We start from the raw sequence: 12,577 nt of genomic DNA, 5'->3' as shown, positions 1-12,577 counted from the left end.
CATTTTGGGATGGTGAGTGGCTTGGTGACCTGAAGACTTGGCTTCATCTCAGATGGAAGAAGGTCTTCTGTCTTGGGTCCCTTTCAGCTCATAGAGAAGTGCCCAGAGGATAACATGGTGAGGCTGTGGAGGCCTCTGGGGACAGGGTGAGCACCAAGCTAAATACGGAAAAGGTGCTCCTTCAAATCTCCACATTTTTATTAGGGATTGAAAACAAGAATACCCAATATTAGGATTTTTTTTGAAAAGATGCCAATGCTTAGAGCCAAATAGAAAGCTTTAGTATTCTGAATGTGGAGGAAACACACAGTTCTGCAGAGGTTGGGCAAGAAGAACCCATAAAAGGCAGTATCCCAAAACAAGGCAGACTTCCTTCTGCACTACAAAGATTTTTATGTTCTAGTGTATTGAAGTTAGACTTTCAGATTCCTGGTCTTCTCCCTCCAAATGTTTTATCTTCATCAAATATGTTCCTTGTCCAGATGGAAAGACTACATCTACTGTTTGCCTTTGTCCTGGAGAACATGAGAGATCATACACTGATGGGGGTAAACCTGAGCAACTATGGATCCCATTGTCACATGACTGTGACAATGAGCCCTTCCTACAAGGGTGTATCACAAAAACAGGGATTGTTCCCTGAAATCTTGTGAACATCTTGTTGCAGGTTATCACACAGAACCCAAGATGATGGTTGTGATTTCTGGTTTCTGTTCCAGAACTTGTCCAAATTAGGCTTCAACTATTTCCCAGAGTTCCCTCACTAAATAAAGTAAGGAATACAAAGAGAAAAGGCAAAAGTGGCTTACACCAGCAGATGACTCTATAAAAGAAAGAAGCCCTGCTGCTCCTGAAACCATGGTTTTTTGAATTATGGGGTCTGAGAATGTACATATTGGGAAATGTTCTGTCTACCAGGGCAGTTGAGCAGCAGAGCCAGAAGTCTGGTTAGTATAGGGTAGAGAGATGGCTCTGTGAGTAAAATGCCTGTTGTACAAGTGCAAGGGCTGACTGAAGCTTGAATGCCCGGAACCCATCTGAAGTTGGGTGTGGTAACATATGGATGCTCTATGTGAGCTATGGCTAGCACACAGTAAGCACTAAACATGGATCTGCTTCACACCATTGGCACAGACTAGGTAAGAAGCAAGGAACAAAGGGTTGCAGCAAAGTAAGGTCTTTACTGTCTCCTTCTGGTAGTTACTATTTTAAGAGTTTTTATAATTCCATAGCAAGGAACTAGGAAGGTAACTCTCTGGTAGAGTTCCTTCTTAGTATGTGAAAAGCTGTGGGTTCAATCCTTAATCAAAAGCACAAAAAGAAAATACTTGAAAACAAACAAACAACCTCCCTACACAAAACAAAGAAAACAATTTTTAAAAAATCTAGGCGGTTTTTGCTGACCTGAACAAGGGGGAGCTCAGGGCTCCAGTCTGGTAGCTGGAAAACCACCATAGGACTGACCCAGACCCCCTGAATGTGGTGTTAGTTGGGAGGACTGGGCAGTCTATGGGGCCTCTGGTAGTGGATCAGTATTTATCCCTAGTATATTAATGGACTTAGGGGGCCCATTCCACATAGAAGAATGTTCTCTCAGCCTAGACACATGGGGGAGGGCCTAGGCCCTGCTCCAAATGATGTGACAGACTTTGAAGATCCTCTATGGAAGACCTCACCCTCCCTGGGGAACAGAAAGGGGATAGGATGTGGGTGGGGGGGCAGGAGAGGAGGAGAGGGAGAGGGAACTGGGATTGACATGTAAAATAAGCTTGTTTCAAATTTAAATTAAAAAATTATTTTAAAAATCTAGGCAGTTTTGACATTTTTCAAAGAAAATATGATGGGTGTAAGGACAAGCACTTGATCAAATGTTTGGCAATCTGAGTCTACACAGCACACTGCCAATAGTGTTGTGACACTTGGTTAGCCTTGGCTGGAGGACTTTGTATGCACAATGGGGGAATCAAAACATATGATCTTCAAGGTCCTTTCTATTTATGTTTTTTAGAGCAAGACATGTAAACAAAGACATCATCACCAGCAGCAAATTAAAGTGACTGATAGTCTCCAGTAAGGTACAGAAAACTGTGTATAGGAAGGGGAGAAAAACCTACAGAGCAAACAGGCAATATTTATCAGTCTACGGCTGTTTATCCCTTTATATATTGACTACTTAGCCATCTTCAGTGGGATATGTGAGAGCCAAAAAATTAAGACAAAGCAAATTAATAATGCTACTAAAAAGACTTTTTGAGCCAAGTGTGAAGCCTCATGACTGTAATCTTGGCATTTAGGAGGCTGAGATAGGAGGATTGTTTCAAATTTAAGGCCTTCCTTTTTTACAAAGTAATTCCCCGTTCATGAAGAAGTTCTTTGTTTATGACTTGTTAAAGACACATAAAATCAAGTTTTAGAAAATAGTTATCAATGCCGTCTATAACAAATAACAGCATTATTTATAATTATCACACAGTAGAAACAATATAAGTGTCCAAACACTTATGAGAATGGTTGAGTAGATTATTACATATTAACACACTGGACATAAGAAAATCTCTATGAGCTGTATGGGAATGATTTCCAAGTCATGCTGATATTGGGAAAGTAAAATACAAATCAGTATATTCTGTACAGTACCATTTGCATATTTAAAGTAACTACAAAATAAACATGAGCTTTTTGCAATGTATTTTCTGCTCACTGAAAGATCCTAGAACAATAAAGTTCCAATACCAATAAGCACATCTATTTACACCCAGGTCTTTGTTTCCTAATAGTGTTGTGTATTGAAAGAAAGCAGAGCTCCTTGTATAAATGCTTTATACAGGCTAAGGCAAGGAAAGAATAAGATGAAGCTAAAAACCTCTTCTTGTACCAAAAAGAAAATACAAAATAATTTTAGACAATAATGTGGCATATAAAAAGGACATAACTGTGAATATGTGCCAAATGAGGTATTTAAAGAGATGGAGGAGTGATGGGTGATGTCATTCTGTATATGTTTCTCATACTGGTTAATGAATAAAGCACTGTTGGCCGATAGGAAAGCAAGATAGGCAGGACTAGGAGACAAGGAGGAAAGAGGAAGTAGGAAGGAGGAGTCAAGATGGAGAGTCTGGAGAAAGCAGAATGCTGGCCAGCTCCCCGGTAAGATAAGACCACATGGAAATACATCGAAATGGGTTAATAATTAAGACAGAGCTAGCTGATAAACAATTAATTGGCCAACAGAATTATATCAAATACAGAGTCTCTGTGCGTTATTTGGGGCTGGCACGACGGTGGGACAAGACTAGGCGGCGGGCGGAAAAACTGTACTCCTTACAGAGGAGGACAGAGGAGGACAGAGAATGAGAAGGGAGGGTAAGCGAAATGTGTCAGGGAGCAGAGGAAGAAAGGACAGCAAGACACTTTTAAAGCCTCAATTATTTTTTGCTGGTCAGATCTGAGAAACGTTTAGTATCAAAATAAATAGTCACTGAATAAAATACAAACCCATTAAATGTATTATAACAATGGATGGAGAGTCAGATATAGTGGTAGACATCTGTAGTATCAGTATTTGGGAGGTTGATGAAAGTTCATTGCCAGTGTGGACCACATAAAAAGGCCTTATTTAAAAAAAAAAAAGATGGATGAATGATGATGGATGATGGGCAGGTAGATAGAGAGATGTATAAGGACAATGGGTTTTCCTTTCAGTGAAATGCTGAATGATGAACAATGTTGTATCAGAAAATGTATTAGGAAACAATCATGCAACCACCATATAAAGTATAGCTGCAGGCAGAATCACTGATGAACAGCCAGTAGGAAAGAAAGGCTGATAAAGAACAGAGTAGCCAACTGGTCTGAAAATGTCGTCCCACAAATTACTAGTTATAAAAGGAAAGTTCTGGCCAGGTGATAGAGACAGACAGCATAATACCACAGCGATCAAACTTAATAGCATTAAGAGCATCTCCAGATGAGGGACACTGAGGGACAATGAGAGACATAAAAAGCAGACAAACCAAGATTACAGAAAAGTCTATAATTATGAAACTAAACATCTCAAAAGAAAAAAATTAGGGTTAGAGAAATGGGTCAGCATTAAGAACATTTCCTGGTCTCACAATGGCCTGCAAGTCCATCACCAGGGTATCTGACGTCTCTGGCTTCCACAAGCATTTACACTCATAAGCACAGTACAGTACAGACAGACAGACAGATAGACACACACACACACACACACACACACACAAATCTTAAAAACAATAAAGAGGAGAATATTAGGGTATAAGTGATCTCAAAGAGGAAATTGGAAAAGTGGGAGGTCTCTAATTAAAGAAGGAGATAAGTACAGAGAGAAGAGAGTTAAACAGTCATAAGAGATCATACTATTAACTATCTCCTAAAAATACAACACATGCACACAAATACACACACACACACACACACACACTAGTATGTAAATAGTATGTAAATATAATGTATATATTTTGAATGACATTTTCTCACTTGGACTGACAATTATGCACACCAAGAGCCATATAGGCTATCTAACATAAACCCCACCATGAGGCATGAGAAGCCCTTTTTTTTTTTTGAGTTACTAGTTAACTTGTTTTAGTTATGGTTATCCAAAAAGCTTCCAAAATATTGCAGGCTGTTGCTGTTCCCCTTAGGTGCTCTTCAGAGGCAAAAGGCAAGTTTCCATTGCTGAAGACACCATGTACTTCAGACACAAGGCCCAGAGACATGAACTGGATCTGACTTGAAAGCCTCCTCCCTGATGCCTACTCTCCATGGTACCAGAAGGCACCACGCAAGCTTTGAAATGAAGGAAGAAATCAATAGTCCTATCCAGTTCTGACCCTTATGACTATCATGGCATGATAATCCCTGAGGGTGCCTCAGTAGTACACACACACACACACACACACACACACACACACACACACACACACCACTACCACCACCACCATCAACAACAACAACAATTAAAGAAAAAGGTCACAAATTTGGAATAGAGTAAGGCAATGCACATAGGAGGGCTTGGAGGGAGGAAATGGAAGGGGAAAATTATATAATTATATTATCATATCCCAAATAAAATATTTAAATAAAAAGCAAATATTGATCTGTAGTTAGTATAGGCATGCTGGTGTGTTTAGACACATAATTAACTTTAATAAACAGAAAAAATATGATAAAGTAATGAGTGAATAGAGATTGAGTAAATGGTTATATAACATGATTATAAAATGTTAAATTCAGACTTGATACAAGAAATCTAGACATTGATTTTTACAAACTTTCTATTATTTTATGTTTCATTTTGTCATAGTGAAACATTACAGGGTATGTTAATTAGGGGAGCTATAATGAAAGAAGTTGGTATATCAAGTGCTGGGGACACACTGGGAACAATGACAACTTTCAAGCATCACTGCTGGGGATCTGAAGTGGCACAGCACCCTGAGAAATGCCAGATGTTTTCCTATAAGATCAAACATATTTCTACGGTGAGATCCAACATTCTCAGTTTTAGATATTCGCCCAGATGAAGATGTATTTCCATAAAATAATTTTAGTCATTAAATGAGCTCCAAACTCCATTAGCAGGAGAATAAGTAAGCAAATTGTGGCAACTGGTCAATAAAAAAGAATGGAGAACTAACACACTCAATTATATGAATGACTCTCTAAAGCATTATGAGAATTAAAAAAAAAAAAACATACCTTAACATAAAACACAAAAACACAAGAATGCACACTATATGATTAATTTACAAAGAACACCCAGATCTAATATATATCTGGGGTCCTGTTCACTTAGGGCACAGGTGGTCAAGAGGAAGGACTCTTCAGTAGGATATTGTAGACTCTCATGAGCTATTTCCCAGAATGTTTTGCAGTATGCTCGCTGGTTCTGTGTGGTTAGATTGGGTTGCATGTTTTGTCAGTGCCTCAGAAGCAATCAGTGCCTGTGTGAGGCCGAGTTACCAGCAAAGCTCACTGTGGTCATTTGGTTGAGGTAAGGTCTCCCAGGCTTCTCAGCTGCAGTGGCACACACACTTTCCCTTTATAGTAAGCAGCTACACTGGGAGATGCTTTGAGGTTCCACAAATATCTTGTTTCTCCTCAGCTAGCATGCACTGGTGGGACTTGCTTGTAACCCTGTAACTGTGATGTTTATCTATAGCATGTTTGTGTTTCTCTCAATCATTCCTTGTTTATTAAATGGGACTTTAAGTAAAAGAAAAGAGCCATCTCCTCTCTACTTATTCAATTTGTTATTTATGGAACCATGGGTTGTGATAGTTAACTTATCCTAGGGGTTGTAATCTGATCCTATCATTACTTGTTCGTGAACTTCTTCCAATTTTGGCTGCTGGAGGTCCTTGCGGTTGGTTTCTGAGCCTTTGAATATGCATGTAGTATTCTGGCACTACAAGATGATTCAGACTCCTCATGAGTTTTCTTTCTTCTGTCCTAGAATCGACCACGTCTCCAAAGAGCCAGTGTTCCTATGTTGAACGTACTTAAATTTCATTTTTGTCTTGTAAATAGAGTTGCTTTCAATGTTTATCTTTAATGTCAGCATTTCTTGCATTTGTATGTATTTGAAAAGTGGTGGTTTTCCCACACATGGGGCAGCCTTATGATAGCAAAAGAAAACCAGAATATAGAACATTAAGCATGTACTACTCACATAAGAAACATTTAAAAACTAAGAGATGGTAATTAGAAATCAAAGTATGTGAGCATTAGGTATGCTCACATCTGCTATAATGCCTACTCTCAGACCCTTACAGCAGACAGAGGGTAGTATATATTAAACGACATGTACACAAAAATCTCATGCATAGACAGACAGATAGATGATAATACATATGCACACATATACAGATAAAGAGTTCAAAACCCTTGAGCCATACTACTACCTCTTGTATCTCTCTCCTAATTCTTTGTTGTTTAATCCTGTTATAAAGCAATCTCAGAAACTATAATCCCTCATGGATGAGCAACAGAGTCACTAAATCCAATTGCCTTTGTATGCATTCCTTTTTGCCCCCAGCCTCAGTTTCATGTTATCAGTCAAAATACAAAGGCTGCTGTTTTCATCCCATTACCTACAGCCTTGACGTTATCAGTTCACAGCAGAGTTAATTTTCATGTTCTATATCAGTTCCTCCAAAATTCTGGTTTTAGTCACGCAAGTTTTTGAAGAACTAGCATTCAAACCATCATGATAATTCTAGGAGCCAGAGCAACACAGAGAGGGGATTTCAGCAAGGGTACCCTCTTCATCCCTACCCATGTGCCCATCTTCTCTGTGCCCATCTTCTCTCTCCTTCCAGTCCTCCATCACTCACTCCCTGTAGTAAATAATGTCTATAGTCTTTATAGATTTATTTTATACAAATGAACAGACACACAGTAGCATACTCCAGTATTTTACATTGTATTTTCCTTTAACAATACATGCAAGTCAACATGCCTAAGGATTTGACCTTGTCAGTGTCACAGAAGGAGTTTCTATGTGTCTCAGTGTGAACCTGATGGTTAGAACTCAGGCTTCCATATAAAATTGGAACCAAGTGTGGAACTGTAGGAAGACCTGATACATGGCAGCATTTGTAGAAATTCTCTGGAAGCAGAAAGAGTGCCAGAGTCCTCCATGCAGACACTCAGCGTAAGAGTTAGTTTATAAGCATCTATTGGCTTCTAGGAACTAATACATCTCAACCATAGCCAAACCTATTTTACACTTTATAGAATTTATAGTCCTGAAGGGGGAGTTAAGAATTGAAAGGTGATTCTATTAAACTGGGCTAAACCTATGACAGGTAATGTACAAGGTTACACAGAAGCATAAGACTCTGGAGGAGGGGGTTATATATGCAGAGAAATGAAGCTCATTGATAACTGTCCTGGCAGATTGAGAAGGAAGAGACAGGAGCTCAGCAGAGGGAGCTTAGTACTAATGGGTAGATAGGAAATTCAGCTCTACAATGTCACAAAATGGTGAAAGGTAAGGTTAAGAGAGAAAGAAATGTATCCTGTAATCCATAGCTGGGGCAGAAGAATTGCCATAAGCTTAAAACAGATGTGATAAGTACCCCTATCTGTAAGTCATTGGCATACAGAAGGCAACTGATAGATTAAAGGCATCTGTAAGAGGAAATGGAGCAAACAGAACCTAACAAAACACCGGCATATTGGGCTAAGCAGAAGAGAGAAGTCCAAAGAGAGTCTGAGGAGTAGATGTGAGGATGCCATTGCCAGGGGACCAGGAACAAGAATATTTAAGGAGGAGGAAATGGTCAAAATGGATAGTCATGCTCCAAATGAAGCAGTGAGTTCAGAAAAGCCTGATTACAAAGAAGACAGAAATGACAATGAGTGCTCTGGGATACAGGCAAACACATGCCACATGAGCAATAAGAAGAGGCTCAGTTAAGCTTGATGCTGTTGGGATACAGAAGAATTTATGTCCTGTTAGGTCAAATACAGAGCAGAGGAGTATCAGGCAGAAGGAAAAAGCATATTAAAGTCATGACCTCAGGTACATTTGCCTTTGTAAAGAGTGAACTGAATCTGATTTAGGGATTCCTTAAGTAACGCACATCTAATTAGATCTACTTCAACATGACATCAGGCTTCCACTCTGAAGGGGAACAGAACCCCTGAACCCTTCCTGTCTCCTTTCCCTTTTGTTGACCTCATTATCTCACTCAATCACCACTGGGAAGGAACTTACAACCTGGGGAAATACACTTCCTCATCATATAGTTATTTTTCTTAGAGTGTTACTCTAGACTCTAAACGTCAAGGATCTAATAGTTACTCTTATAATTTCCTTTGGAAAATATGTATCTAATTTGTCAAATGCACATTTTTGTTCAATAAAATTTAAGCCAATTTAGAATCTTTCATTTGAAAGTTTTGTCTTTATATTAATAACATATGTATTTTATAACATTTTTGGCAAAAATGTACTGCATATATACAAGACTGAATTACTAATTCTCCTTGCTAAAGAAAAAAAATAGTACTCTGATAATAATCAGAATTAAGAAAACAGCAAGCACGTATTTACATATGATGGACAGCACCTCTCCCATCTCCAACTTCCAAAATCATGGACCTCACTTTGAAAGAAACAGCAAAGCAACTTCTTAATCCTTGGGATCAGAAGGTCCTTGCCACAAAAACATGGATATTTTTTATTATATGTGGAACTTAAGGTTACTGAATTATTTTCAAAATTAATTTTTTGGAAGAAATAAATAACACCATCAAGAATTTTAAGATATGCATAATGATGTAAACAACATCTGTTCAGTTGGAATTAAGGGCCACTCACCATGAGGGAAACCATGCCTGGCACAGAAATGTAGTCAGCTTTTCAGGGCTAGTAAGGTCATGGGCCTTAGAGAAGACTCTACAATTGCCAGCACAATTCCTTATTATACTCTAAATTTCATCCTTATACCCACAGAAATACGGAGCTACTACCACCTCTCACCAACGAAGACTCTATTTTTTTTAACTTTTATTCTTTTCTTATATATTACATTCCTACTGCAGTTTTCCTCCCATTTATCCTTCCTAGTCCTCCCCCACCTTCTCTCTCCTCCAGATCAACTCCTCCTCTGTCTCTGTCTCCCTGTTTCTCTCTCTCTCTCCTCATTGTTGGGAGTCCCACAAGAACACCAAGCTACACACTCATAAGGTATCTGCAGAGAACTTAGCTCAGGCCATACAGGGTCCATGTGTGTCACTTCAGTCTCTGTGAGCCCCCAAGAGCTCTGCTTAATTGATTCTGTGAGACATGTTCTCATGGTGTCCTCAATTCCTCTGGCTCCAAACATCCTTGCTCCCCCTCCTCTGTGGGGTTCCCCTGACTCTACATAATGTTTAGCTGTGGGTCATAACAAACCACAACTGGACATGATACAGAGATCAATAGGTCCTGGGGAGCCCAGGCCCAATGAACACATCTATACCTCAGCTTCTGCATCTAAGGCTCAGGGAACATCTTGGAAGAGAGAACAAGAAACTATAAGAGCTAGAATATCAGAAGTTTATTCTACAATGGTAATATAAACAAGACTGGAACAGTGACAATATTAACAGTGACATATTAATATGGAAGGCAGGAGTCTTTACAGGGTTCTACCCATAGACAAAGAACTACAGGTAACTAATGACTGCAGGGAGGAAGAGAATTAGCACTTTGCAGGGATAAGCCCTTTACTGGTTATCCAATTCAGAATGGTCAGCCATGAAACCATATACATACAACAAAAACAGGTAGCCAGTTTATTAATAAATAAATCATCATCACAATTTTAAAATATATATGATACATGCTTATTTATAAACTATAGTATATGTGTTGTAGATTATGAATTATAATATTTCACATTGTAATATATAAACTTTAAAACACAAAAGTATAGACATTTTATAAAATGTCTCTAGCACTGCCTACTATCAATCTCGTACTAAGCCAGCATCTTAATAGCAAGAACTGACCTTTCTCCCACTGGCTCATATTGATATTGTGTCTATAAATGTGTGAATATGTGAAGAACACAGTGGAATTTATGATGGTTAAGGCAGATAGCAACAGAATACATCTAATGGAAACAGATCTAAATAGACACTTGGAGATAAAACCGAACCAGATGTTGTCTGCAGTCAGCACTTGCTCTGTCTTTTCTTTTTCTAACCCTTGAAAGTAAACAGGTGATTTAAGTCAAACCCTGCAACACAGTGCCTTTCACTTCCCACCCTGTACCTAAAAATAAGTGCTAATACCAATGTCTAGGGTGCACTGATTTATCTATGGCTGTATCTTTTAGTCATAACAAACATCTCAGAAGCTGATTGGCTTCATGCTCTGTTTCATGCTCTGCTGTTAGAGGCTCTACTTTAGACTGTTGGCTAATGTCTGATACTTAAGTCCCCATGTCAGCTGAAGACAGAGTGCTGACATGGGAATAATGGCATTCCTGGCTTTGCCTTCACTAGCAACAGGACACCACAACCTGGCACCTCTGGACTAAATACAGACTTGATACATACTCTGCAGATACCAAGGTGCCTTCTTCATCTCAACCTCCATGGCCTTTCTGGTATCTCGATGTCCTTGTGAAGTAAAGGATTTGAACACTATTTAGAAGGACACAGGAAGAAATTAAGTCTGTTTACTTGGTACCCGCCTTTCAGCTTTTTTCTCCTTCCCATGTAGCTTCACCTACTGCACGGTGCAAAGTCCTCTACAGTAGAGATCTGTAGCCAAAGATTCTTAATTAATAGTTCCAAAAACTAAAATAATGCATTTTCACTTCACAAAGAGAGACTATCTCCCAGCAATGAGCTCAAGTTTTGGAGAAACAGGCTGTGTCTGTTCTCAATCTCAACTGTTTGGTAAAAAGACAACATAGAAATAGTCGGGAGATTGCTATTCTCATCACCGAATGAGCACACACATTTCATCTCTTCTCCAAAAGAAATCCATCAGGTCTTTATAGTAACAGCCAAAGATTTCTTTATGTAAGCTTCCACGGCAGTTTTAGAGTATGTGACATGAAAAAGAAACAAATCGTTTTTCATTAGGACCATCGTAGCAAAACTAAAAGCTGTCATGATTTGATTGTTTCCCATGTGCCATGCATTATCTGTGTCTTCATGCATCATCTCAATTAGTGCTCACAGTACTGCCATGACATTAGAGGACAAGACTGAGCCTCAGAAAGGCTACAGACTTACTCAAAATCATACGGTAAGTTAACAGACAGGCCAGGGTACTGGCCCTGGTCAGGCTGCCTCTTTTCATGTCCCTAAAACAAAACACATCATCTCCAACTAATTATTTGATGCTTGTATTCCAGGCATACAAAAAAGATTGAAAGGTAAGAGTTCCAAACACAGTGATAGAGGAGTGCACCAATGTGCAGAGTGCCAATGCTACCGTAGAGGTCATGCTACCGTGTAACGGAATCAAAATGCAAATAAAAAGGGTGTTGCTCTCTCTATCATTGGAAAAGAAAGTGCACACACACGGCATTATAAAAAAGCAACCTTCAAATTTAAAACAAGATTCATTAACTTAATGAAATATTTTTAATTGATGAACTCCAGGCAAGTTTTATATTTTTTGGGGGGGGGGGTGGTAAGTATTTCAAAGCAAAGATGAATGAAGCATAAGTTCCAGGAAGCTCTTGGGCTTCTTGGCGTGCTGAGACCTGCACTTTAGGCTAGCTGCTTTCTCAGTCACTGCAATCCTGCAGAGCGGCCATAGTGTCCAGATGGGTTGGTTCCTTCACCTCTGCCGCCTGCTGTAGTAATGAATGCAGACTGGCATGGACCCCAGGCTGCACTCCCACCCAACATTCCTCCATGCCACCATCACTTACACACTTACAGAGTACACACTGAAGCTAAGTGACCTATGCATGTAACTCAATAGGCATAGAAGATTGGGGCATTCACAGAAGAATCAATTTTACACTCAACTAGAATAAAAAGCTGCTTATAAAATGCTGAGAAAGAGGCCCAAAATACACAGTTTCTTTGA

At 39.2% G+C, this 12,577-nt stretch overlaps 1 protein-coding gene across 4 annotated transcripts in view; it reads right to left on the bottom strand.

Annotated features, from left to right (window-relative positions):
- Window positions 1-12,577, bottom strand: part of Bbs9 (Bardet-Biedl syndrome 9) — a 456,449-nt gene that overhangs the window by 33,418 nt on the left and 410,454 nt on the right. The window lies entirely within an intron of this gene.

This window comes from Phodopus roborovskii, unplaced genomic scaffold, assembly GCF_943737965.1.
Source record: "Phodopus roborovskii unplaced genomic scaffold, PHOROB, whole genome shotgun sequence".
Classification (NCBI taxonomy): domain Eukaryota; kingdom Metazoa; phylum Chordata; class Mammalia; order Rodentia; family Cricetidae; genus Phodopus; species Phodopus roborovskii.
This window is presented reverse-complemented; position numbering and strand designations above follow the sequence as displayed.